General features: G+C 40.9%; 1 non-coding gene across 1 annotated transcript; it reads left to right on the plus strand.

Moving 5' to 3' along the window:
- Nucleotides 1–4429: 4429 nt before the first annotated feature.
- Nucleotides 4430–4558, plus strand: LOC128106822 (small nucleolar RNA SNORA11). Its single transcript, XR_008216868.1, has one exon. It is a non-coding gene; the product is annotated as a small nucleolar RNA SNORA11 (small nucleolar RNA).
- Nucleotides 4559–4982: the final 424 nt, after the last annotated feature.

Genomic DNA, 4982 nt, shown 5'->3' on the forward strand with positions numbered 1-4982 from the left:
GTGTTATTATAACAAAGTGGAAATAAGAATTTAGGCCAACCAATGTTTTTTATGTTTTTTGTTTATTTATTTATTTTACTTTTATTGATTCTTTGTGGATTTCACATCACGTATTCCAATCTTGATTATCTCCCTGTCCCCTTGTAACCCCCTCTGCCCTTGAAACCTCCCTAAAAATAAAACCAAGTTTAAAAGAAAACCAAACAAACAAAGAAACAAAAACAAACAACAAAAAAAGAAAGTAAAGAAGACAAATCTTGTGGGCCAGCTCTACTATATTGCCCAGGAAAGGTGCCAGGCCTTCTCTCCCTAATGCTATAAGGAGCATAAGTGGGGTGGGGGGATGGGAGGGTGTCAGCTCTCCTGCTCTCATGCCCTCAGGGCTAGTTCACCTGCGACCCTGATGACAGGGTAAGCTCTAGTCTGCTGCCGGTGGGATTCGGGGCCTAGCTGGTATAGGTCAGGGCTAGTTCTCTTGCTCTCATTACCCAGGGACCAGCTCTCTCATCTGCCTCAGGTAACAAGGGGTGGAAGAGAGAGGCTATCTTTTCTTCACCCACGCCATCATATGGCAGATGGGGTGGGAGGTCAGCTCTCCTGCTCTCACGTCCTCAGGGTCAGCTCACCTGTGGCCCGGACCCCAGGGTCAGCTCTAGTGTACTTCCCACATTGAGGTGCTTGCTTATGGTGAGGGGAGGGGCCATGTTTCCCAATTCAGGGGCCCTGAGACATAGGGCCAGCTTGCCTACTGCTTTATCCAGGGAAGGGCAAGACCAATCATCACAGGGCCAGTGAAGGACTGGGCTGGCTCGGCACAGCATGGTTCCAGTTACCCCATTGCTAACATGGGCCATGGACATCACCACAGATCTCAGCTGCAGCAAGACCACAGACCCAGACATGGCTCTTGGCAGCAACTTGGGCCAGGATGCCACCAAAGCCCCGGTGGCAGCACAGGACCCTCAGATTGGCACAGCCCTGGATGCAACATGGCCCCCATGGCTGCAGGCCAACCAATGTTTACAACAATGCTAAAACATGCTCATAGTTCTCCAAACAATGTTGTAAGTTTTAACTAAACTAAAACTTAATAAGTCATACATGTTTTAAATGTACTACTTGAAATATTCTGACAATTATATTCTTGAAATAACTATGATCTTGAAACCTGTCCATCACCTCCAAGCTTACTCCTGGCTCTCTATAATCTCCCACATACATCTACCCCATCTCCCTTTTAAGCTCATATGACCAAGGCCTAAATGACTGACTTTCTATTCCTATAAGATAGTTCTCAGTTTCTAGGATTTTGTGTAAGTGGAAGCACACTATATGTATCTATTCTTATATATTCAGATTAGTTATTTTCAGGTTCCTCCACATTTCATACACATAAGAAGTACATTATCTTTTACTGACGAGTAGAATTTCATTACAGACTGAGTTGTGGTTCATAGAATTCCTAGGATAGAGCCCTTGAATCCAGTATACAAACTTGTGACTATATTTGGAGATAATGTCATCAATGAGACAATTATGGTAACAAGAGGACATTAGGGTAGAATCCTAATCCAATCTGATTAGTGACCTCATAGGAGTAACATTAATAATGTCGGCACCATGAAAAGACCATGAGAGGACATGAGGCATCAGCAAGCCAAGAAGAGCAGCTAGAACAAAGAAAAAGAGTTGATAGCTTGATTTCAAGATTCTAACCTCCAATGTTGTTAGCCACCTATTTTGTTATGGTAGTCCTAGCAAACTGTTGCATATAGATTCACCATGAAATGCTTATTCATGGCCCTGTTGTGGGACAGTTCAGCACTATTACAGATGAAGCTGCTAAGACAATCCATGAGTGAATCTCATGTACTTTTAAGCTGTCATCCCTTTTGGGTAAACGCTTAGAATTTATGGCTCAATCACACAATAGGTGGTGTATCATAAGAAACCATCAGCTTTCAGAAACATCATATGATTTTTCTATTCTGACCAGTAACATGAGCATTCTAGTTGTTCCGTATTCTCAACAAACCTTAGTGCCCATAATGTTGTGTGTCTTCCCTGTGGAGACAAGAAAGAAACATTGGTTCACCCAAAGTAGGGAAGATGATAGATCAAAGAAAGGTTCTGTGAAGTCCAGATTGTTAAATAATTTATGTGGGTTAATTACAGGAGCAGAAATGACAAATGGACAGCTACACAATCAAAAAGCCATCATTCTGTCTACTGTATACAGTAGAACCACAAGCAGGAGAGAATAGTCAGCAGGACCTTGGGTAAGAGTTTTATGATGCACCCCTTTCTTCCATAAGAGAATGCTAACAGCCTCATTCTCATAGCCTTTACTGTCTACTGATGGCTGATCTTCGTTGCCAAGTTGACTAGACTTGGAATCACCTAAGATACAACCTCTGAGAATATGTAAGAGAGGCTTAACTAAGGAGTAGAGAACACATTGCTAAAGTCCTGTGCTGAATAAAAAAGGAAAGGAAGACATGATATGAGTACAGCCTTTTCTTTCTCTGCTTCCTGACTGTGGACACAATGTAGAGAGCTTCCTTCATGCTCTTATCTCTGTGTCTTCTCTTCCTTAATGGATTAAGCCAAAGTAAAGTTTTCCTTTCTGTCTTAGTTTCTGTTGTAAAATATTCTAACAAAAGCAACCTAAGAATAAAAGAACTTATTTTCACTCAATTCCAGGATATAATCCATAATGGCTGGGAAGTCAAGGCATCATGAGCATCTTGTCACATTACCTCTCTGGTCAGAAGAAGGGCAATGAATGTGTACATGCTACTGATCAATTCCTATTTTCTACTAACACAGTCTAAGTCCTACCCACAATTAAGTTGAGTTTTCCCACATCAATTAAATTCATCAAGAAAATCTCCCACAGGCATGCACAGAGGCTCATCTCCCAGGAAATTCCAGATTTTGTCAAGTTGACAATTAACACTAATAATCACAGTCACTTTTATGAGCACCAAAAAAAGAAACTAATACAGAAATTAGTGCTAGGAATGGAGTCATAACTGACATGTCATTTGTCATTCAAAGACCTTCAGAACTGGGTTGGAAAAGGAATATTTGGAGTTGCAGAGTAGAGAAGGCCTATAATGCTGTAATTGGAGTTTCATGAGCCATTCTGGTGGGAGACTAGATGACCAGAGTGCTATAAGTAAAGCAAACATCGAAGGCTGGGATCATGAAATTTCTGAGAGAACACGGACTCCGTCAGGAATTAGGCTGGAAGCTACTCATATTTCACTGTGGCAAAGAACCTGACTGCATTCTGCCTGTGTGCTGAGAGTTTAAATTAGGCTTAATGCAAAAGGGATGGGATAATTCATTTGTTGGAGGAAATTTCAAGACAATGTAGCTGTGGCATGGCTGATACTTACCACTATTTATCATGTTGACACTGAGAGAGAGCAGAAAAATGAAAATGTTCTTTCTGCTAAGGAAATCAACATGGGAGACTATAAATCTGCAAAGTGAGTGTAGAGAAAGCAACTCTGATTGTTAAAGAGATCAGCACCATTAAAATAAAACATTATGCTCTGCTCTCAGACAACAGAAAAAATTACCTGAGGGAAAGGCCTAATTTGTGAAAACATAAATTCATTTTAAAGGAGAGAGTCTGATCTGAGAATTCCCCTAAAAACAACCTAAGGAAGTGTTTTCCCATGTTCAGTCACCAGGGCACACAGAGGCCCTAAGAGCTATGCCAGAAAGAGCAAAACTACATCTGAGGCTGGGATGTATCTCTTAGAGATATTAAAATACAAGAGTTATGGGATCATGGAGGCTCCCACCAAAGTGCCAGAAAGCTACTGAAACTAGGCAATGAGTGATAAGGTCAGATTCCCTGTGGGTAGGTCCTGAGAGATTATTGCATAAAGCTAGCAGGATAAAGTCTATGTTGCAATAGAGAATCCAGGATGTTGAAAATTCCAGAGCTGTGGCTCATTCACCAAGGAAAGATGCAGACACGGAGTGGAACTGACCCAGTAGAATGAGGCAGCAGATGTAGAAAGGCAGGGTTTCTCAAGGCCAGATGATTCTATCATGAGTACCAGATGCCACACATTGTAGAATTTTCCCTGTTGAGTTTTGGTTCTGTTTGGTCCATTCTTTCCTACTGTTCCTATGATATCTCTCTTTTAGAATGGGAAATACACTTTAGAATGGGAAATAGCTTTACTTGTTTGTTTGAGGTTTTTTATTTTATTCTTTTTAGAGTGCCATATTTAAGAAATGGGCTTAAGGGCCAGATGAGATGGCTCACACCTTTAATACCAGCACTTGGTAGGGAGAAGCAGGCAGATCTCTGTGAGTTCAAGCCCAGCTTGGTCTACCGAGTGAGTTCCAGGACAGCCAGTGTTACAAAGAGAAACCCTGTCTCAAAAAAAAAAAAGAAAGAAAGAAAGAAAAATCAGAATGTTGGGGTCCAAAGAATGGCTTTTTTGTTTACAACATACCCAAGAAGAATATGGGGCCACTGTAATCAGGGGCACAGCACTATGTCCTCTCTGTAAGTAGATCCCCTACATGTGAAAAGAAAGAAAGAGAGAGAGAGAGAGAGAGAGAGAGAGAGAGAGAGAGAGAGAGAGAGAGGCTTGAGTCTTAAAAAAAGACTTGGTGCTTTTGGGTTTTAAACACTGGACTTGTGAAGATTTGGGGTACTTTTATAGACAAATTAAATGCAATTTACATTGTGAGATGGCAATGAGTCTTTGAGGATCATTGAGTAGAATGTTATGGCTTACAGGCGATATGTTTGGGTGTTAGGTTGACCAGAAGTATACTTATGATGAACAGTCTTCATTATCAACTTAACTGGATTTGGAATCACTAAGAAGACAAACTTTATGTGTGTATCTGAGGGTGTTCAATATGATAAATTCATGGGAGTCTGGTTAAGGAGTATTAAGGAAATTTATTAGGGTACATTTAGGAAATATACTCACAAATACAGA

Source organism: Peromyscus californicus, unplaced genomic scaffold (genome assembly GCF_007827085.1).
Source record: "Peromyscus californicus insignis strain IS unplaced genomic scaffold, ASM782708v3 Scaffold_9__1_contigs__length_137607984, whole genome shotgun sequence".
In the NCBI taxonomy this organism is placed as follows: domain Eukaryota; kingdom Metazoa; phylum Chordata; class Mammalia; order Rodentia; family Cricetidae; genus Peromyscus; species Peromyscus californicus.